We start from the raw sequence: 23,246 nt of genomic DNA on the forward strand, positions 1-23,246 counted from the left end.
TTTAACATCAAAGAAGAAATTAAAAGGAGAAGTTTTTGCCTACTGAAGTGTGCATGAGACAAGTGAATTGGCCTCTAGGTGATTACCTTCTATATACAACTCCAAAAGAAAAACAACACAGTGGCAAGATGTTGAGACGGACCAGTCTTGGTCTAAGCAAGACCCAGTCTAGGTCCCTGAGATCTGTGCCCACTGCTCTGCTTCATCCCATACACATATGTATGAGCAAGGTAACTTCCCACGTCAAACAACTTGAGCGTTGTCCTGTACAAGCCCAAAGGAGCATCCTATCCTCCCTGTAAAGCCACAACCAGTTCCTCACCCACCAAAGGTGCATCTAACACACCAAGGAGAAAACATGGGCAGACAAAACCTCCGGAGGTGGCTGCAAGGAAGAGGGCTGAGGGAAAGTCCATCAAGTCCTCCTCCTCTGAAACTGTGTGGAGCCACAACCAGCCCAGCTCAGCTATGGCACCACTTAAAAGCCAGGCCACATTACCTAAACCCTTGGGCCATTGTAGCTCTCTAATGGATAGCTTAAACCACAACAAGGAGCCATACTGACCTCCCTTCAGGAGAAACCTGAAGGGTTCTTCCCATAGGACATGTTACCCCAGCTTCCAGATGAAGATGCATCTCAGCAGTGGTGCTTGCCACTGAACGAGCCAGAGCAGCCAAAGGCATCGCTTAGGATCATCTGAAGAGTGGGATTATAAATTAAGGAGAAAAAAACCTCGGGGAGATATGATGAGCAAAAGCATCAGCACTCTCCAAGGCTCACCCCATTTGTCTGCACCTTCAGACACCTGCAAGAGACTATTTATTTGTCTCATCTTAACAACTCCTTAATGCAACCTGCTTGCTGCCACTGTGTCTTTCAGGCGTGGATGGAGATGGCCAAGAGATCCAACTTTCCCTAACTCTTCATTTTGAAAGCAGCTATCTCTCCTAGTTGTCAGCAGTGTGATAGAAATACTATATCACATGCAATATAATCAGGGCTCTTCCATGACCTGTTATGAGGCAACAGCACAGTCAGGGCACCACTTTACACTCATCCATTCAGACACTGGAAAAATGCAAATTCTTCAAATTCATGGCAGGAATGGGTGTATCTTCCCCTGTTATTGGCTCCACAATCAAAATAGAGCAATGATAGAAATATTAAAGTGTATTTTGTTCCTTTATTTTTCCAAGCCGCAGCTCCTACTTCAGATGTGAACTTTGTTAAATACTTTTTGATCACAGCTTAATTTTACAAAGTAGCAAGGTCTGAGTAACTGTCTCACTGTGTCACCTAATACTTCTGCATCTCCTCCTTCTCACATCTCCTGTGAAATTTAACTCCCCCAATTATGACTTTTTTGTTGTTGTTGTTATGGGGCCAAAAAATTCAAATGATGTCTTTTACATGCTGCTAAAAATACAAATATTCTACAGGCTACAGGGAAAAAATAAACTGTACATCAGATTAAATGGGCAATTTTTCAAGACACTTACAAAGTGAAAGCTATTCTGAACATCTCTGACCACACTCTGTAATAGAATAACAAAGGAAGAGCAACTTGGCACCATGGGAGGATTTACACAACAAGAACACATATATTTTGGCATTCACCTCTGCAAAAGCCTCTCTGCAGCCAGAAACACCAGACTCGTGCAAAGGAGCCAGTTTTGCATCTCATGCCTGGACTATGCACATTTGTCTTCTCTTTCTAGAACAGTGCAAAAGTCCAAATTTAGGAAAAAACTTGAAAGCAGAGAAAATGGTTGATGGCAGTGAGAAGGACAGAGATGACAAGTGGCTGCACCAGCCTTGGGGTGTAACCACAATGCTGCTGCTTGAGAGAGCGCAGAAAGGTGCTGCGCTCAACGAGGTGATTGTCAAAGTACTCTGGAGAGGAAACAGAACATAACTGAGCTCTGTAATGGCATTCATTGAATAGGGGTATTTTTATTATTTAATTCTGCACATGCTCAAACTCCAGAGTAGTTTTGACACCATGGTGTTAAATAGCATTTGCTTGAGGGAAAAGACACCTTGTGTACACAGAAACTACTGAGATTTATTTTCTGAAGGATTTGACGAAACACAGCATTTTTTTACTTGATGTAAACACAGGCTTCCTATAAATAGGAACAGGCTGTACCTGCCACGCTTCTCCATATACCTGTGTATGACTCCATACTTTCTTTTTTTTAATGTACCACTCAAATTAGTTTCTCAAGCCCGCCACCCAATTTTCTCCTGTGCGTACGGTATTTTCCTAGCAAAGAGATATTTTTTCCACACAAGATGAAGCTGCTATGAACAGGAATAGTAAGAAAATGTGAACAATGTAACAATGATATTAGATAATTTACTGGGATATAAGCAACAGAAAGCCCTGAACCATGCACATGTAAATTCAACCCCAAAACAAAGTTATGAACTAGTTCCTTTTAGAAAGAATGAGTTGAAAACACCCACAATCTGTCATCTCACACTAAAACTTGCAGCTTCCAGTTTACAATTTAAGGAGGTAAAAATTAATACCAGCAACACTAAGCCTGAAGATGCTAATGAAAATGCATGTTACTGCCTACCCACATTGAACATTATCTAGCCATCAGCAAACCTGAAATAAAATACCCAATTTTTGAATGAAAGCAACTTTCCTTAAATTAACTCACCAGCTGGGATCTCAAGTATTGGCAGCAAGAAGAAAGTATATGCATCAAAAATCCAAGACTTCATGTCAAAATTGTTCTCCATAAATCAGATTTACTGTTATAACCTTCCCCACAAGCCCCGTATTTTTCCAGTCAGATCTGCCAAGCTCCCACTGTCCCACATGGGATAGCACCTGCCGAGACCAGCCTGGCTGGGAGAGGGGAACCTCTGCCCACCAGCCCAGTGCTGCAGCCCTGCTCGCTGCCCAGAAGAATTGAGCATTTCCCACTCCTAGCAGCAGTGCTCCTTGTGGCACAGCCTGGGACACACAGACGTCCCCTGTCACCCCCCCAGCCACGACACGACGTGTCACGCTTACAAACCCATCAGCAAATCACCCTGCCAGCACTTGGCAGATGGGCTTTTGAAAATGAAAATATCAGTAAAATCTCTTCAGCATAGTAACGCGCTCTCAGTCTCGGGCTGGACTTGAGGATATTCTGGAACTCAATTTTTAAATCTTTTGTAGTGTAGAACAGTATCTATTCAAGCCATTTGAGATTAAGACTACATGTTTGTAGTTGGTTTTTATTTGGCAGAAGGTCATTGAAAAAGCAGAAATGGGTTTAGGTGAATGTGTGTTCTCATTCTGAATGGGTCCTCTTAACTTTAAATAGAGACTGCTGCTAGGAGAAGAAAAAAAATCAAGTTTTGACACACCACTCTGGCTCCTATCAGAGTGAAACTACTACTGTGGAATAAAGTAAAAAAGGTACGTACTTACTACAGTCACACCCACCACTGCTGAAACCCAACAAGTCACTGTTCCTGTTTCATGTTCCATTTTAAAAGCACATTTTAACACACATTTTATGTCTTTAGCCATCTATGGTATCAGCCTGCAATTTTTCCTTTAGGGGAACAGTTTTAAGGGAAAAGCGTATACATCTATGCAAGTGCAAATGCTTATACATCTGCTAAGAGGCAAGACCCTCTCACAAGGTACACCTGCAGTCTGCACCACTTCCCAGCAAAGCAATTCTAAAGCTACTACTCACTTGTAAAGCTACTACTAGTTTTAACAGTGACTGATGCACTTGCACACCCTGGAATAAACCTGGCCATGCGGAGCAGTGAAAGCAACTAAAACAAGCTGTGAAAAGTTGAGTAAGCCCCATCAGGGCTTTTTAAGTGCATGAAACAGGCACCTTGACATGCTTCAAACCGCACAGGCTAAGGGCTTGGAGCAATCTGCCCATCCTGGCTGCCTGGTAGAAGCTGGGGAGATAGTCAGCAGCTGCAACCATAGAGGAGCCGTCATCAGAGGCTCTTCTCCCACAAGCTCAAAGCCTTTGAGGCATCTACCCAGCAGGAGCCAGTTGTCTCTGCTGCAGGGTGCTGAGGACACCCAGCTGCCACAGCACACTGGTCAAATGCTCTTTGGCTCAAAGCCTTTGGAAGCAAAGCTACAGCATTACACTACTGCACATACCTACCAAGCACAGCCGAAGTGAGTATGGCTTTGGGACTGCTCTGACTGCATCACCACAGCCTGAGGAAACCTCAAAGCCCCTCAAGGCACCCAGGAGGGGCTGCAGGCAGTTACAGTCGGGCACCAGCATGCCTGGCTGTGTGCCCACAAGGTGACAAGCCAAGGAGGAAGTGATGGCCACACACCGCTGACTGCAGGCAGAGCTTCTGCTTTGTGAGAACCAGCCCCCATGTGGAAGCCAACCTGCTCTCGAGGTCATGGTACAAGACTGGCCAGCATCCCCATTTCTAGTGTTGCAGCTGCTGCAGCATTTTTTTACTATACCCCCAAATTTCTCTTCCAAGATGAACAACACACTCAATGCACTTGCATCAAGGACTTCTGCTCACTCCCATGTGCAGATTCTCTCTCATTAACAAACCCAGACTGCAAACATCCTGGCCAGGCACCAGCTTCAAAACACATCACTGGACTGTGCATCCCCAACCTTAGCTCAAATCCGGGACACGATTATATCCCTGCTACCAGAAAGGGAACCAAGACCTGCACTTGCAAAGTGAATTACGGCTTCGGGAATGAAATTAACTATCAAGCAGGATGAACCAAGATACAGGAGACCCTGTTTGCATGTTTATTTCCTTGACTACAACCCAAGAGCACACAAGCAAGCAAGCAAGCTTTTTTGTTTGTTTGTTTGAAGAGTATAAGGAGCACTAAGCCAGCTGAACTGCAGGAAGGTTTGTTTTAACTGTCTTGGGGTCTTTGAAAATGACTGCCCATAGATCACTTTAGATGAATCACAGATGTGCTACAGAAAATTCAGATGATCTCCTGTCCTAGTAAACTTGCATTGTATCTGAAACCGCACTGGATGCTGCACTGGAGAAAACACAGTCATCTACCTCAGCAGAGGTACTGGGAACACCAAGGGAGAACCTCTACTGCAACTCACATTGACACCACCAGCAATATCCCAACAAGCCAGAGCATCCAGCATCATCATAGATGAGATCCTGATGATTTATTAGCATGTGTAACCACAGTATATGGCAGCTCTCAGGGTGATTCTCATTTGCTCCAGAGCCTGCCTGTGAGTCTGGAGAAGAAAGGATGAAAATACAACCCAGCTTCAAGCAACATGCCCTTACCTGAGCCTTGTATCAGGTGCCAAGATTCATCAGTTCAGCTGGAGTTGTCCACTCCCCTGAAGGCATCTACCCAGCATGAGCCAGTTGTCTCTGCTGCAGGGTGCTGAGGACACCCAGTTGCCACAGCACACTGGTCAAATGCTCTTTGGCTCACCCACACTGCCCCAGCTTTGCGTGGCTGCTCTCCTCCACCCTCGTCCTCTGGCACGTGAGAGCTCACTGCAGGTGCCTCCACACTCTCTTGTCCCTTGGGCTCACTGCAAAGGAAATAACAAGTTGGTCAGTTTTTCAGTTCTGGCACAGGCACCATCTTTACCAGGGGTCTTTGAACACAGAGGAAAGGCAGGTCCCTTCAGAGCTGGTGGGGAAGGAGCAGGCTGTAACTGCAGGGCACACAATGGCAGAAAATAAACTATGCTCGTTTGTGTTGCAAAAAAAACCCCTGGTGTGGTTTTTCTGGCCATTTTCCAGCCTGGTTGAGTGCCAGGGCTTCCCATGCAGGCCTGAGAGACCAACACACCTTTGTACCAGCCTGCACTTAACTGCACAGGTAACTCAGCAGGCAGAAAATGCCCCCTACCCAAGCCAAAGGCACAGTATTACACCCAACTCCAGCTGATCTAAGAATATGTTGCCCCCAAGAAGGGCTGCAATGGAGGGTTCAGGCCATTCCTTCAGGACCTGGGACAGGTTAAAACCAGTACATGACATCACGGACTTGCACAGCAGAAGAGCCAGCACTGGCTGTGTCACCTGAGCCACCTTCCAGCACTTGCAGTTCTCCCTGATACATCCAAACAGCTACACAGTCCAAAGGAAAGCAGAGCCCAACACAGAGCTATCACTTATAAAAACCAACTTTTTAATTCTCACCTTCAGCAACTCAGAGAAGCAACACATTAGTTCCACAAGTGTGAAATCAAGACAGAATCTCAAAGCATGATGCTCTGCCTGAAGTCAGCAAGCACTGGGGAGAGGGAGCACAGCTCACTTCCGTCATGAGCCACCACTTTAATAACACCACCTCTCCTCCAATCCCCCTCATAAACACCAGCAAATGGACTTTTACCAATGTTTCTGAGCTGTCCTGTGCTGAATTTCCCTGCTGTCACCTCTCCAGCACACAAGCACAACGACTTGGAGGCCCTAAGGTGCAGAAGGCCTCACACCCTTTCAGAGGTGGCCACCATTATAAACAAGCAATCCATTACACAGATTATAATTTATGTATGTTATAACCTAGTAGGTTGTAGTGTGTCTTACACACATTAAATGCAGATTACACACATTTCCCTCTATTCTCCCAATTTGCACTAAGCTTTTACAGTACAATGGCAAGCTCTGGTGACAAGGATGACAACCCTTTGCCACTAGACCACGGCAATATCAAGAAACCCAAACGCATTGTCCAAGTCTTCTAGCTATAGAAATAACTAAAAAGCCACGTAACACTGTGACTATATGCTATCCACCCCCTCAACACGAGCAGCACTTCCAATAAATAAAGCCTCTCTCAAGCCCCTCCCCATCATCCCTCTTCCTTTGCTCCCAGTACTTACATCTCACTCTCCTTCTCACACACGTTTCTGGTGGTGTGCCTTGGTGCTCTTCTCCCCAAGGATGGAGATGGGAAGAGATAAACAGGAGGGCTGATAAAGAGATTTGGTCTCCTCCCTGCTTATGCTCAGTAAGCCCAGCCTTGGTGCTTCTGCACAGCTCAGTTGGTGCAAAGTCAGAAGACGCAGCTTTAGTTGTAAGCTAAACCCTCTGAGGAGAGCAGCGAGTCTATAAGCAATTCTTTGTCAGCTTCTACTTTTAGACCTCACAGGGAATAAAAAGAGCATCCAAACATTCTTTAAGCTCTTTTTAACGTGAATCCATCTTCTAGAGACAACAATAGCCAAAAAAAACCAAACAAAGGACTGCACAAAAAATTAAAGATGCATGAGTTATTTTTTCAAAGCATCATTATTTAAATGATTTTTTATTTCAAAAAAAAGAAGTAAACTGAAGAATGCAAAAGTCCACATGCTGCTTTTGGGAACTGAAGATTAATTTTCTTTCTGCATTCCCTCCTTTTTCCATTCCAGTGTCTATAAAAAGGGCAAAAAAAAAAAAAAAAAAGCCAGAGGGAAAACAAAAAACCCTTCTTTTTTTCGGGTGATGCACTGACCTGGAAGGGAACTATATCAACACAGAGCTTGGGAACTGGCTTCTTCTGTTTCCTTAAGACTCGAAGGGCAGTTTGCATTTCTTTAACCATGAACTAATGGAAGCTACAACAATAGTCATTCTCTCTTGGACATGCATTCCTCCTAAAACACTGTATTTTATTCTTTTTGGTACATGTAGCAACACTACAGGACACACTACTCTTCCCTTGTCATTCTTGCCACCAGCAACACTTGGCAATTTTGGGTAAGCTAAAGGCTCCTTTTGCTATTTAAAACTCTCCCTGGGTTTGGCTGGGCGAGCACTGTCAGCTAGGGGCCACCCACACCCAACACGTGCCTGAAGCAGAAGGGTGAGGACACGTGTCCTGGCTGTTATCCAAGGTGTCACCCTGGGCACTGTGGAGCTAGTGATGCTCCCTAGCCAAAACCAAAGGAACAAAGATGCAAACATAAGCTATCATGCTGCCAGCAGCCTGCACTCTCTTTGGCACAGACAGGCAGCATCTTTTTTAAAACACATACAAGGAAATAACAAACGAACCGTTATATAAAGTTGCTGGTACAGCCAATGAAATAAAGGAGTATGAAGTTAAAAATCCACTAACAAGATGCAGCTTGGCTGTGAAAAACCTGTCCAAAATAATTATTGAGGGGAATGACTTGTACGCTACAGATATCTAAGTTGAGTCACAGTGAGACCTTTGCTGACTCTGTGTGTCTTACACTGCTTCCAAGAACCTCTAGCTTCACCTTATTTTTAGGAGGGAGGCAGCTTCAGCCATTAGCCTGACCCCAACTAATGCCCAGCCCCTAGAAACCACCCTCATTCCTTCAATCACTTTAATGACTTTAATCAGCTCACACTGCCTCCAAATACAGAACCCTCGTAGGAAATTATTTGTCTTTGGCAGCCTCTGCAGAGGACACTCCCTGACCATTTTACTGGCAGTATCCTGGACTTGCATTACCTTCAAACAGCATCTCCAGATGCTAACGCATGAGCTTTTGTTAACTTGTTTTTTTCTATCAAAGCCCCATGCGAGCATATCCAGTAATAGAAAACTTGAGGGAAACAAGAAGTACTTCATCCAAGACCGGAAAGTACTGAGAAAACGTCTCCCAAAGCTTTTTTAACAGCCTTGGAACTATATGCAGGACAGCATTAGGAGACGTAGTTTTTTCAAGTCATATGAAAGCAATCTTTTTAATTACAACATAACTTTTTGCTTGTTGTTAACTTCTAAAATCACCCCAACTTAAGAAATGCAGGATTTGTGTGTGCGTGCGCAAATCCAACCTTTTATTAAAGTCATAGAATCATAAAATGGTCTGGGTTGGAAGGGACCTTGGAGATCATCTAGTTCCAACCCCCATGCTAAGGACAGGGATACCATTCACTAGACCAGGTTGCTCAGGGCCCAACTGGTCTGGCTTTGAACACTTCCAGGGATCCACAACATTTCTGGGCAACCTAATCCAGTGCCGAGTAAAGAATTTCTTTCTAATATTTAATCTCTCTTCTTTTAGCTTGAAATCATTCACCCTTGTCCTATCCACAGGTGCCTTTGTAAAAAGTCACTCTCCCCCTTATTTTCTAAGCCCTGTTTGAGTATTGGAAGGTCCTTTAAGGTCTCCCTGGAGCCTTCTCTTTTCTGGGCTGAACAACCCCAGTTGTCTCCTCCTGTTCCCACAGGAGAGGTGCTCCAGCCCCCTGATCATCTTTGTGGCCCTTCTCTGGACCTACTCTAACAGGTCCATGTCTTTTTTATGCTGACGACTCCAGAGCTGGACACAGCACTCCTGGTGGGGTCTCACGAGGGCAGAGTAGAGGAGGAGAATCCCCTGCCTCGCCCTACATTTACTGTTTTCCATGTCCTCAGCATTTCTGATGTGAATAATGGACAGCAATGGAAGTGGGATAAAAACAAGTCAAAGGGGACTCAAGTCTATCAATAGAGATACTTGATACAGGTTTTTCCAGTGAAAGCTGGAGCTTGCATAAAGGAAGTGACAATGTGCATGGAAGAACTAAAGAACTCACAAAACCTCTTCTTGGATGAGATAAAACGCAGAGGCGGAAGTTTAAAAAAGCAGAGGGAAAAGTTTAAATAAATGAGAGCTTGTGGCAGTGATATAAAGACAAGCATTTGGTATGACGGAGACCCATGCAAGGCTGTCCAGAAAAGCAGCAGCAGATGCTGTTCTCTCCAGGAAGCAAACAAACACAACTCAAGTATCACCTGCATTTCAAGATGCAGTCTGACTTAGCTGAAAACATATTCAGCTGAAGAAAAGAAAAAAAAGGTACTTTGAACTTGAAAGGTGCATTTACCTTAAAAATGCTTTAACATTCACCCAACAAAGCAACAACCAGACAGTTCACTTAAAACAGTTCACTTATAAACACAAAATTTCAGTTAACTGCTACAAAAGGCATTTGCAAGCAGGATGATGATTTCCTCAGCAGCTTGGGAAATTCATCTTCCTGTTCCAAGATCAAAACCTGGGAGACCACAATGCATCCTACTGAAGGGCAGCTGGACTGTGCACTGTGCAAGAAAGCTTGGAAAACGGAAGTTGCAAATAAATAAGCATCTAAGCGCAGTGGAGTGCCTTTTGATAGGAAAGGAACTTTTTTTCCTTAATGTAAAGAATGGGTCCAACACAAAGAATAAGATCCCTGCTTGAGTTAGAACATGCCTGCAGGCCTTCAGATAAGACTTCAAATCTAATATTGCATGAGAGCTTTTTGCCTTTTTTTTTTTTTTTTTCAAAATATCAAGTCCTTCAGCAGGAAGGATCTTTCCAGAGAACAGAGATCAGAGCTGGTTCACACTTTATCATCACTGTTAGCTGAGTAGAGAGGGGCCTCCCTTTAATTTGAAGCACAGTTGCTTCAATCTTGTCCTGGCTGAATACAAACCAAGGACTTCATCTCCCTGGTTCCCATTTCCCATGTAAGCCTGGACCTGGATTTCCATCTTGGCCACAGACCTTCCTTTAGCATCTGCTTCACACAGATGCACTACAGCAGCAAAACAAAAGCCATGCCTTTCCCACCCACTTCAAGCAGCCCTTCCTCATGGATATGTCCCCTCCTAGGACCTAGTAGAGGAATGTGTGCACTAAATCTCTTTTCCAGCAGTAAAGCCTGTGCTGCATTAGAGTTACTACATGTTTCTCCCACTTCCTTCCATTGACAGCAAACAAAAGCTTGTTGCTCACTGTTATCAGAAAATATTTGCTTTCCCAGATTGTTTCTGCCCCCCTTGTTTTGGAACAGTTTTCAGTAGAGCAACAGCTCACTCCCAACGATAAGCAGCAGGGGGTGATTTGAGACAGGGGCCTGTCAGAGCCCACCCAGTAAATCCAGCCCAGACTGGACACAGCCCGCTCCTGCCCTTCCCAGCTGCACAGTCTCCAGCACCTCCTCCATCACCTTACAGGTCCTGTGGAGAAGACGATGTTCCAGCAGTGTGGCTTGAAGAGACGGGGCCACTTCTGCACCACTGACCTGCCTTCAAGCGGCTGCCCCTGTTTTCCAGCTGCAAACCATCCCCAGAAGATACTGTGCCCACCCTGAGTATCTGCTATATTGTACTCCAAATACGCTACTTTGAGAACATGCTCTTGTCACCACACACTGCACTTCCTTCCTGTCAGATCTCTTATCACCATGTTTCATCCCCAAATGACACAGATGAAGCTTCCACTCTTGCTGGGGCTGCTCCTTTATTCAGTGACCAAAGGAAACATTCTCACACGAGGCACTTAGCCTGCGTGAGCTGGCTCATTCTGCTAATGAGTTATGATAAAGAATTAAACACAGGTGTCACATGAAAACAGGGCACCAAGGTTACAGTTCCCAAAAAAGCCCTACTCAGTCACTCTTTATTTTTAATCTTTTTTTAAGCAACCAGAGTATCAAGTGTCAGGTCCTAAACCTAAGAAGAGCACCAAAAGTCCAAGTATTATTCAGGATACAAAATACTCGCTCTGGCCACATAAGCTGACACCTTACAGACTCATGACTGAAACCTGCCCACGACTGCCAGTGCCAAGCCCAAACAGCTTTCATTCACAGGTGGGGGTTCCCTGCAATGAAAACATCACCCAGATAACCACTTTGTGTCCCAAATTCAATGTAAGGGAAAATGCACAATAGGCACCTGCAGGCGCTCAGCACCAGCCCTGCACCATCTCCTGACGAAAGCTCCCTTAAGGGAGCCTAAGGAGGCCTTAACTCTGGCCATCACTTTGGCATAAGGCTCTGCCCAAGACAGATTTCAAAAATATGAGCTTCAAAATAAGTAAATAATTTCTTGGTCCAAGAATACAGGGGGAGGGCAGTGCAGAAAGGACCACTTTAGCAAGTTTTTGATGTTGAATGATCCATAACCTCTTTCAAGCAAGATCCCTTTTACTGTGATAAATCCTGCCCAGCCCCAGAGCAGTGTGGGACTTGCAAGTACCCCACACCACATAGCCCACTCTCCCCCATCAGTGGCCACAGGAGGTGGGCTCAGTTTTTTTGGGGAGCAGCAACCTTTTTCTGTTTCCTGACTCAATGCTGGACATGTGGTGTTAAACAACTTCAGAAGACTGGGCTGTCATTTCTGACTGTGCCTCTGGTCATTAAAAAGGCACCACAGCATGAAAGGATTTGCTGGAAAGCAAAACAGCCTCAGATCATTTAATTTATCAGCAATCAGCAGAAACCACTGATCACTGATTTGGGTTCTGAAAAAAAGAATTATATAAATAAGTAAACAACCAGCTTAAACACCTTCCTTGTCCCTTCAGCCAGACACCTCTTCAGCCCCATCAGGTTCTTCCTGGAGAACTTTCCCGATGCTCTCCGAGATGGAGCAGCACACCACAGATGCAGCACAGACAGACCACTCTTTCCTGTCCTTCCTTCAGCTTGCTTGCTTTCATGCGTGTTTATTATTTACCTTCAGCTTAATTGTCCTCCTCCCACAATGCCACCAGAGGCAAGCCCAGGGAAACACGTAACTGCTGTTCCCTTTGGAGAGCCAGACCATCTCCATGGGTAGCTACTGAGACACAGACAACGTCAGCAACTCAACCTGAAAATGCTTCTTCTCTCCTATCTTTTATACCAACTATCTTTGAGAAACTTTTTCACAGCCCCTCTGATGTTCACAAAAGCCCAGGATCAGCCCACAGGACCCTCAGGATCCGTGCTTGCTTTTCAGTCTGTCAACAAGGGGTGAGGAGAAGCCCAGCAGACGGTGGATGATGAAGAACTTCAGGTTTCATATGGGAATTTATTGGCTCTCTTCTCTCAGAGACAACACTTGCAGGTAAATCCCAAGAGACTCCAGTCAGTCAGCCACACCCCAAACCAAAAAGACCTACATTTGAACTGTCATTTCTTACACCTGCCCTTCCATGGGATTCCTGCACTACGGTATCTCTATCCACGTCATTCTTCTGTCTAAGCTTTCTTCTTTCAGCTAGCTAAACCTTCTTGATCCTGTTCTCAACTGCTTTTAAGAAGCAGGCAATGGAAATCTCACAGTTGCTACAGCCAGAGGAAGGCACAAGCCACGTCTCTGACCTGGGAAAGGTCCTTCATGAGATACACCCAACTCTAACATGGCACCCCCTTAGGCACCAATATTCACCAGAACACAGATTTCAGTAATTCTCCTGCCAATGGGCTGCTGCTCCCTTTTCTTCTCCACCCATCTTTGTCTGAAAAAGCTTCTAGAACTACAAAAACTCTAATGTATTAAAGAAATGTATTATTAGGAGAAGGTCACAAAACAACAACTTGAGAATAGCCGCAGCTAAAAATACCCAATCCCCACACCCCATCTTTAGAGAAAACATTATCAGATGTCACTTCCCAGTGGTAAAAACATATTTGTTTTTTAATTAAGGTTGTATTTTGGACACTGGGTTGTTTTTTTTTTTTTTGCCAGGGACCACAACAAGAGACCCTAGGAAAAGACTTTGTTTGTCCCCACAAAGATCCTGCTTTTCTGTGCTACCTGATTGGAAAACTCCCGGAAACTGGAAGCTGCAAATCTGTATTTTCTTCTAACAACACCTAACTTTGCAAAATAAGTTTCTAAAAATAACAAAGTATTTTGGCCACCCATACAATGTTGCAGAGTATTTGTGCAATATAGATTTATTTTTATTTTTTAAAAACTCAGAGTATCAAGGAGGTCAATTTGGGAAGGACAACAAGTGGAGCAGCAGTGCAAAGCAAGTATCAGCACAGGGCTGGAAACTGCCTCTCTTCTGACCCAAATTCTAGACAGGACTGGAAAAATCTGCATTATGGTCACACTGAATTGGTCGGTCTGCTGCTAAAAGTCTCCCAGCTCTAAAGAGCAATAGCCATGATGTGCATCAACCTTAGGGCTTACTTCAACAGTAGGATGAGCAGAATTCAAGGAAGTCAATTAACCTCCCTCAGCCTTTTATATCTTTCCATTAAATAAATAAGCTCTGGTTTATTGATCACATGAAAAACCACCCAGGAGTTACTGCAGGCCGGTAAGGAAACACCTGTGATAACATTTTAACAAACTGAGCACATACAAGGGGAAGCTTAGCACACCACAACAGGCTTTCTTCTCCAAAGATGTGAATGAAATCCAGGAATAACTTCTCCAGAAAGTCCACAAGCCTTGTCCAGGTCACACTCACTACTTTTTAACCCTTAACAAATCTACACCCTTCCCCCACTTAAAAACACTCAAACCAACACTTTTTTAAGAAGTCACACACAAAATAATTTTGACAGTCCATTACGTTGGTGGCCAACTCTTGCTCTGCTGCCCCCCTCCAGATGCCTCCTTCCCTCCACCACAAAACAAGCAATACATCTCATATGTACCCATTCCCACTGCTTTCTGCCTGTCCATGCAGGCATTTGTACCTTTACTCCACCTGCTTCCCTGTCAAAGTTATTTGAAACTGGCCTGATGCAAAATTTGGTAGCACCAAACAGACCGAGTGTGCAAGCTTCCTGCTTCCCTGAGAAGTCGAGGTGAATATCCACCAAAGAGCACTGCAAAGGACTAACCTGGAAGTGATGAGTAGAAAAACAACCAGACCACCACAGCTATATTCTACTGCTAAAAAGTTTGCTAAAGAGAGATGCACCAGTGCGCTGGGGGCCTCCCTGCTCTCTCCCCAAAGGAGGAGGAGCAGGATTGGGGTTATTTTGAAGGACAGCCACCGAGCACAACCAGAGGGGTGTACTAGGAAAGAGGCAGGGCTCAAATTCACAGCCACCACCTCCCTCTGTCCGCTCAGCCTGAAGGAACTTCGAAGATGTGCCCACATGAGGTCATTATTGGGTTGGTGTCTAAATAAAGGAAGCTTTTTATAGAATTTCTCACTGACAAACTTATTCCGGTAAATCCCGATAGCCAAGATGTCAAGCAGAAGGGAAGGAAAAGGGAAAACAATACCCCATAGCCTTGTTGGGGCCTGGACAGGTGGGTGGCGTCTCAGGAAAGAAATCTAAACAACCTAAACAAATTTACTCCCTCATACTTGCTTGTTGGATAAAAAGCACAGGGAAGAACAGTGTGCAATGTAAGGGAAATGTGCTTTTACACCATCTGTCACAAGGACACACAGCCTATTTTGGCATCAGGGTAGGGGGGAAAAGGATGAAGGTGAGGGGAGAGAATAGTGAGAGAAAAAAAAACTTTGCTTAGACAGAGTAAATAAAACATACTTCCATGTCAGAGGGGTTTTCCAGCTTCATATTAATCATGTGGCAATTACTGTGCTTCCTAAAAGCAAACTGGGGGGTTCTGCATATTCAGAAGACTCCTGGCTGCAAATGCCTTAAGTTCAAATCATCAGCAAATACCATTTGCTGGAAGTTCCAAAAACAAACAAACAAAAATTACCAAACAACAACAAAAAAAATCTAACAAAAGGAAAGCAAAGTGTTCACGTATGCCCGCATGTCATCCTCTTCTTCATCACTTCCACAGCGCTACGGAGCAGTTCCCCTTCCTCCCTCTGTTCCCAGTGCATCTTCAGCCGGGCATCCACATGGAGAGCAGTTGCAATAGCCTGGTGACTCATGCCGCAGTAATGTGGGTGGGAACTGCTCCCATGCCCAGCTCCTAAGGACACAGCCTTTTATGGTATTTTTAGCGTGGAAGCCGTTGTGGTTTGTAGCACTTCGCGTTTTGTCTTTCAAGAAAAGAGCTCATGTTTCCCCGCCGGGGTTCAAGGATCCAACCGTGGAGCCCAGGCAGGTGATGAGCAAGCCAGCCCTGAAACTTCCACACCCAGCCACGGTAGGGATGCTCAAGGATGTCACACTATGTCACACTACGGCCAATCCACAGGCTCACCCTGCAAGCTCCAAAGAGTGAGGCACGCATGTCACTTTTCTGTGGACACCTTAACTACTGCAGCCCAATTTTGTAAGGAGTCATTCCCTGTGTCCCCGAGTTCTAACCACCCTGTGGCAATACGCTAACAAGCTCATCCTGGCAAGCCACCAGACAGTTTCTACCCTTGATAGGCTGCCGGCATATGAAAAGCTGGCAGGTCCCATCTGTCTTCCCTCAATTAACTTAAGACTACATCTCTCCAGAAAGTAGAAAATAAACTCTGTAGGGTTTCTACTCCGTACAAAATGTAGGTGAAATAGGGCAAGAGGTTACTAGGAGAAAGCAGACAGGGGTGTTACATTGAAACCAGGTTAAAAGCATCAGGCAGAAAAGTGGCAGTGGCAGAAAAGCCACTCTCCGGGCTTGAGGACCATAACATGTGGGACTAAAACTCGCCAAGGTAAAAAAGCAGGCTCAGCCGTGCTCTTTAAAAGCTGAGGGTCACAAATGAGATTAAAAGAGCCATAGGGCTTGAAACAGGACTCTGGCTGCAAGACGTGCAGTGGATTGCTTCACAGGACAGCGCTCCCATTCCCTCTTGCACCTGAAGCATTATCTGCTGTAGAAGAGAAAGGCATGAAAGTTTCTGCATGCCCAGTCACAACTCCAAACAGCTGATTTTAGTCCTTTCAAAGTTATTCAGTTAAAGAGGAAATTAAATTATAATCTGCACATGCCCAAGAAGTCTAGGAGAAAAGCTAGCAGGATGAACGAAAAAGCAGTAATCGATCCTCCTGATGCAAGGCCACTGACATTAAAGCTATTTTTTTATTTCTTCTGAAATTCCAGTGAGCTCTGGAAGGAGTCAGCCTAACTAGTCGGGCCAGATCAATGACAGACTGCCCCTACAGACAGATTTCACCAAGTGAGAAGCACCAGTGGAGAGCTGCTCTGCAGTGACTTCCCAGGTATGAGACACACAGTGAAGAGGAAGTCTGGGGGAGGCTCTGTAGGCGAGCACTGCACAGCCCACAACATACCTTGGAGGTGAGCCAACAGCAACAGAGGAAAAACCCTCCAGCCCTAATGCAAGTTTAAAGGTCACTCAGTGCATCGCCCTGGGCACAGCAACCCCCAGCATCTGCCAAACAAGATGCCCCACACCAGGGGGACACCAGGGCTCCCTAGACAGACCAAGATGGAATCTTTTTCTCCTTGAGTAGATGAAATACATTTCCAAGTTTAGGACGTCTTCCTGCTCTTAGATAACAGATCAAGATTACAGAATTAAAGTTTAAAAAAAAAAATCACGTGAAAGGCTCCATCCTGTTCAAAGGAATACAATGCTTTTCCTGTTGTCTTGCCCTAAAGACCACAACATCACACTCGATTACTATCCCATCTTACTCCTAAGTCCTGCACAGCCAGTTTGGCCATATGAGAGCAAACTGAGCTCTGCCTTGCCTCATTTCTCATTAAACTGCTAACTACACACGGCAGTGGCTGTGTAAGAGGCAGGCCAAGTTACTTAATTTTCATTATCCTTTACTTGGATCAACACTATGAAATCTAAGTAAAAAATAAAAAAAAAAAAAAACAGGAAGGAAAACCTAAAGGGAACAGAATAATCAGCCTAAACCTTCTACAGACAGAAAAGGAACACATCCAAGCCTGAACTGAGGTTTACATATCCCTCGCTAGACAGACCTCTCTGTATGAAGCCTTTAGTTCTCAAAACCTGCCATCTGCACTCCTGAGAAAGCCAGGAAAAGAAGGAAATGCCAGTTTGCCCTACATGCTCAATTCTGCAATTGCTGCTGGCAACCTGGTGCTGCTCTGACCTTGGTGTGCTGGCAGACCCCAGGGACCCTGCCCCAAGAGACCACCTGCCTGCCCCCACCTCCAGCTGTGCAATACACCTGCATTTAACTTACTTTTGGTACTCTGGCCTACAAACAAAAAAAGCTTTCTCAGCCAGCAGGTCTCTGTAACCTAAAAGCATTGGATGCTGATTCTTACAGAGCAACAACTTTCCTTAATGCAGAAGTCAAGTGGTGCCAGCACACCCTGGACATGGATGCACTGGTGCTAGGATGCATCCAGACTTTGCAGCTGATGGTATCTTCAAAGGAGCAAGTCCAGACAGTCTCTAAGTGCTTGCAGCCCTCTCTTCCCTCCAGCGGGTGTCCCAGCGACCATCCTGCCGTACACCTCCAGAGCTGGAATACAGCTTCCCCTTGGAGCAGACCAGACTGTGGTTTGCTGGGACGGCTGTGGGAAGGGATGGATGCATTTCTCCCCCTCTTCATGGGGAAAGGGATGGGAGCATTTCTCCCCCTCTTCATGGGAAAAGGGATGGATGCATTTCTCCTCCTCTTCACAGGGAAAGGGCTCCCCTTAAAAGCAGGCTGCAGAGGATGTGAGGCACATGTGCCTCTGCAGAGGAAGAGGCACAGACTTAAAGCATTGGTTAGCTGGAGATGGCAACCCTGGCTCCACTGAAACAAATGTGAATGCTGGTAATGAATTTACAACGCAACTCAGATTCCCAGTGCTCTTCACACAAGGCCCACCTGAGCTAGCATGTAGTGTTTGCTGAAGAAGCTGACCTTTACCAAGCTTCAGTTCCTTATAAGTTTTCCATGCTTTTCTTCTCACTTCCCCCTCTCAAATTTGCAGATGGGTTTAAGGACAGCAGCTTCTGCTCTGGACGCTTCTCAAAGCAGTTTGCATCATCAGGGTCGAGCGTGATGTAATGACTACAGGAACCTTTGCAGGGGAAAAGAAATAATTCAAGAAATTACATCCTTCACAGGACCTGCAGATGGTGTGTTCCTCTCAGCAGCACCAAAATTGTTTAAAGGACAGTAGGAGCCTCCCAGAAGAAGATGCAGATATTGCCATCACAGCCAGGTGAAAAGAAGGAGGCAGTGGACCATGACACAGGTAGTATTTAAAATAGACCACCCACTGTTTTACAGGGGGGGGGGGGGGGCGGGGAGGAACAACCAAAAGAAGCATCCCACTGTGTGCAGACTTCATGACCCATTACCTTCACCAGTCCTTTGCAGGGCCACAGCCTTCAGCTAAGGATCTGCTTAGCTGGAACCAGTCTGCAAATTATATAGTAACTGGAGGCTTTAAAAGCCTTGCAAGAAAATACAATAAAATAAATAAAAATCAGCTGGGCAAGTTCTGTCTGACAACTCAGTTTTTTCCCCACTCAGTACATGGCCACGTGGAGAGACATGGTATGAATCAACCCATTTTGGCAGCACAAGACAAGCCAGGATACATCACTGCTCCAGTACATGGGGAACACCCTCCTAAAGGCTCTGTTTACCCAGCAGGAGCCAATGCAATCCCTACACAAAGCCTGTAAGTACATTTAAAGCTCAAAAGTAATCTGAAACAGGTCCATTTTCCCCTCCAACTCCATAAATACAATCCAAATTGGGTCATCTCCTAACAATAAATGAATGATACTCACTTAAGCCTCCACTACACTGCTGACATAATCTAGGTCCTTTCATTCTCCTTGTACTGCAAGTACTAAAGATGCTTTTGTACATCCTCTGAAGTACTCCATTTAAAAAACCATGGTAACTAGGGCACCGCATTCAGCTGCTCTTGGAAAGAAAAGCCATTCCCCTTCCCTCTCAATAGGCTCTTAGGAGGCTTGGACAGAAAAACATTGCCTAATTCAAACTCAGCTCCATGAGGATGGCTGGAGTTGGGTGCTAGGGATAGGGTGAGCATGACTACTGGGTACCACTTGGGTCTGTGGTGTGTCAAACACCAGTAATAACACTGCATGTGGGGAAAGAGGGCCATTACCTGTGTCCTGCATCTAAACACCACCCAAAAGTCCCATTTTAAGTCACTGAGTGTGACGGCACAACTGCAGCATTCAATAGGAAAAACATCGTATTTTCTTTAAAAGCTATTGAGTGCTCCTAAATATCTCTGGTTCGTTTTAGGAGATGAAAGGATTATTCAGTTTCAGTACCTTAGCATGACAAGGACTAGAGGAACCAAGAAGCAAATTTTTCTGTTATTTTTGCAGGCAGTAAAAGTTTAAGGGATTTTTGTGTTGTTTTATTTCTCACTCATCCCGAATTCCTATGCGAACTGCGAAGTTCCCTGCATAGCAGCTTTTGAAGTTTGCCTGCTAGCACCAGAATCCTCCTCCTTTCTGAAATGGAAACAGTCCGAGATGTGGGCACAGACATCAGATGGAAAGAGCAAGGCAGCTCCCACTAAAAAAGCCATTTACTAGGAAAAAAACCCCACCATCATAAAAAAGGGACATTTGTCTAAAATGGAAGGTCCATTATTTGTATTTTTAAAAAGAAAAACATTCATTTAAAAAAAACCAAAAGCCCAAAAGACATGCACTAGCATCAGAAAGTCTAACAACTTTAACATGACCTAACTGTTTCACTGTTCTGTATATACAATTTTAGCAGACGTTTTCCAAATCCCACTACATAGTGTTATGGAGCCACATTCCAAGATTTAGGGTTTTAAAAATAGAAGCCTTTAACCACAACATCTGCAAAAGTACCTTTAAAAAACTAAAAAGAACCCCTTTCAAGTTCTGTCCTGTTACGGAGGCCATTCCCCAACTGCTGCACAGAAGCACTTGGAGCCTCTCTGTAGGAAGCAGCATCAGATTCAGGACAGCATTGCTGCAGAGGACTTTATAACAAAATTTGTACCTCTTTGAAAGAGATACAAACTTGGGAGAAAGCAGGCAGTTTTAAAGAACACATTCTTAACTGGGTAAACGGAGGCATGTAATGATTAGCCAATTCCCCAAACAGCAAAAAATTTATTTCTTCTGGCTAACACACTGTCATCTTTGCTAACACAGGCTGTCGTGGTGAGAGACATGAGAGGGTGAACTGAGGACAAGTGCAGCAGTTATCCTTCAATTCCTGACTCTGCTCTTCACACCATCCACTGTTACTTTTCAGGAGGAAAACAGGAGAAAACTTAAAAAGGAAAACAAGACAACAGTTGGGAAAATGCCCTCAACCAGATAGGTCAGCCTAGCCTGTGTGGGACATGGGCCCATAAAACCAGGTACCAGCACACCTGGCTGCCTTGAGAGACATGCAAAAATGAAGGTGTTAGGAGGCTAAAACACTATACCCTTCTTTCTAAATATATGGGAATACTATTAAAAAGAGTATTACAACTTACATATGCAGCAAAGAATAAAAACTAAAATAACAAGGGCTTGCATGGGATGCCCCCATTGTCACATTTCAACACGTGCAACAAATAAGTAGGTTTTTTTATAGCCAGTGTTTAGCACTGTTTTGTTGCTATTTTTCTTGAGACTCCAAGAGCACTCTCCTCCATATGAACCTTTCAGGACGAGGCAAAAAAAAAAATAAAAGAAAAAGCTACCGCTCCAGGTATTGCTCTGGCAGGCCTCTGTTCATTTAGGCTTTTGAAGGTGGAAATTTGTTATGGGAATTAATGAAGAGAATTAACTTTGGAGCCTGCTGCTCCCTGCCATCTCTCCTGGGATGAGTACAGCAGCTCCTGGCTGCACTCCCTCATCTCCACTGCAGATGAGGCAACTGGGAAGTCTGCTCACAGTCAAGTTTATGAATGTTTCAGCAATTGCCTCCTCCTTCGAGTAGCTGCCCAAAAGCTTACCCAAGCCCGGGCCTTCTGCCACACCAGCCGGCTGCTCTAACTAATGAGCTCCTCTGTTTGTAAACCCATGCCTTGACAGACACTCTCTGCCACGTGGGCACAGAACACACAAAACCACAGATGCTCCCTCCTCCTAACCTGCTGCAAGGCTTCTCCATCCCCTGCACCTTGGGGGACAACAGCCCCTTGACTTCAGATTGACAAAGGCTGGCACTCTGCAGGCTCTGCTCCAGCAGTAGGGTAGAGGGTCAAGAGTACGTTCTCCAACAGCATTTTACTGTGCTTTGCAAAGCCAGACTGTGCCAAGTTTCGTCTCACGGTGGGAAGGACACGTGGGCACACTACGCCCCACAGAAGTTTATCTCCCAGGACCACTGATGCCAACTACACTGTGGCAAGTCACCTTGTTTAATGCATAACATCAGTCACCTTTGGTCCAGGCTCTGCTCCTCCCCTCAGGGGAAGGATATGTCCATGGCACAACTCAACTTGAACAGCAGAATTTTGGTGTAGCGTTGCCACAAGGTTCTTCAGGAACACAAAAGACCAAAGAAAGCTACCTGCATTTGGAGCAAAAGACAGAGTCTGCAGTGCTTTGTTGCAGCATAACAGAAAACAGTAACCAAGTGCTTTTTGGAGAGCAGACGACAGCTACCTGGTTCTGCTGCTGTTATTCCTAAAGAAACACCAGTCACGTTCTGGTCACAGGCGAAGAACAAATCCCACATGCACAGTGAATACAAGTCTCACAGGAAACTATGACAGGTACTGTGGGACCACCCAAAAAGCAGGAGGAGAGGAAACATCCCGCCAAGCCATCAGCATCTGATCAGGCAGGCAGCTATCAGTTAGTCATCTTAGTGATTGGGAGCCCTTGCCATTGACAAAGGCCCTTCCCAATCTGATGCAGGAACAGAAGATGGGTAGAGAGTTTCAAGGAAATTCCATTGGAAAGAGAAACCAAGACACACAGGAAAGTTTCACCAAAACCAGTTACCACACAGTTTTTACTCTATTGCTGTTGATGGATCTCCAATCCTCCAATATGGACCAGCACAGAGAAAGCACAAGGCTTAGCAGAGAAGTAGAGATCTGTATGCTTAACTTCTGGCCTGCTCCCTTCCTCACCAAGCAAGAGCAAGAGCTGGCAAAGCTTTTCCGTTGTCCCCGGAAGTCCATACTAAGCAATACCTCTATATGCACAACACAGAAATCCATAGACATTCAAATATAAATCTTTGCTGAGGGGAGATCAGAAAAAACTACAGCCAACACAGGAAATTATGCTGCTATTAAGTGTACTATCTATTGTGGAACACGGTGATTGACTTGCTGGATGCAACGTTATTTCCATCAAGCCATCTCAAGCAGTGGTGCTCATGTATAGGAACCTGTGAGTTGGACTTTGGATGTGTTGGATCTTTCTATGCACATGGACATCAACTGTGGAAAATTTTAGGAAATGGGGCTGGTTATTTTCTTATCACAGCATTAGGAAAACTGAAACAAGTTCATTTGCGGCTTTCAGTACTTTAAGTGAATAAATGGAGAGAGCAGCCAACTTCTGTCTTCATCTAGATGAATTGCTGAGATCATGCTGTTAGCTAGGATCACTCTCACTTCGTTTTTGGCTGGAGAGGCAGACAGTGCAAAGGGGTGTCCAGTTACAGAATGGAAACACTGATAAAGTGCCTAAAGTTTTAGCTATAAAATAAATGCAAGATGTGCAACAAAAATGCCTGCTGAGTAATAGATATGGGG

The 23,246-nt window shown here is 44.9% G+C and overlaps 1 protein-coding gene across 5 annotated transcripts in view; it reads right to left on the reverse strand.

Moving 5' to 3' along the window:
* Nucleotides 1–23,246, reverse strand: part of LOC121669408 (USP6 N-terminal-like protein) — an 83,271-nt gene that overhangs the window by 32,787 nt on the left and 27,238 nt on the right. For 3 of the 5 annotated variants that reach the window (XM_042038311.1, XM_042038310.1, XM_042038312.1), the window contains exon 3: nucleotides 5,294–5,550. The exons of 1 other annotated variant lie outside the window; for it this stretch is intronic. The gene's annotated coding sequence lies outside the window, so the exon portion shown is untranslated. Of the gene's footprint in view, nucleotides 1–5,293; nucleotides 5,551–18,421; nucleotides 18,582–23,246 lie in introns of all 5 variants that reach the window. One more of the 5 variants, XM_042038313.1, reaches the window with a different exon arrangement.

This window comes from Corvus kubaryi, unplaced genomic scaffold, assembly GCF_017639235.1.
Source record: "Corvus kubaryi isolate FWS band 111438036 unplaced genomic scaffold, C.kubaryi_AGA036_p1.0 37392, whole genome shotgun sequence".
Classification (NCBI taxonomy): domain Eukaryota; kingdom Metazoa; phylum Chordata; class Aves; order Passeriformes; family Corvidae; genus Corvus; species Corvus kubaryi.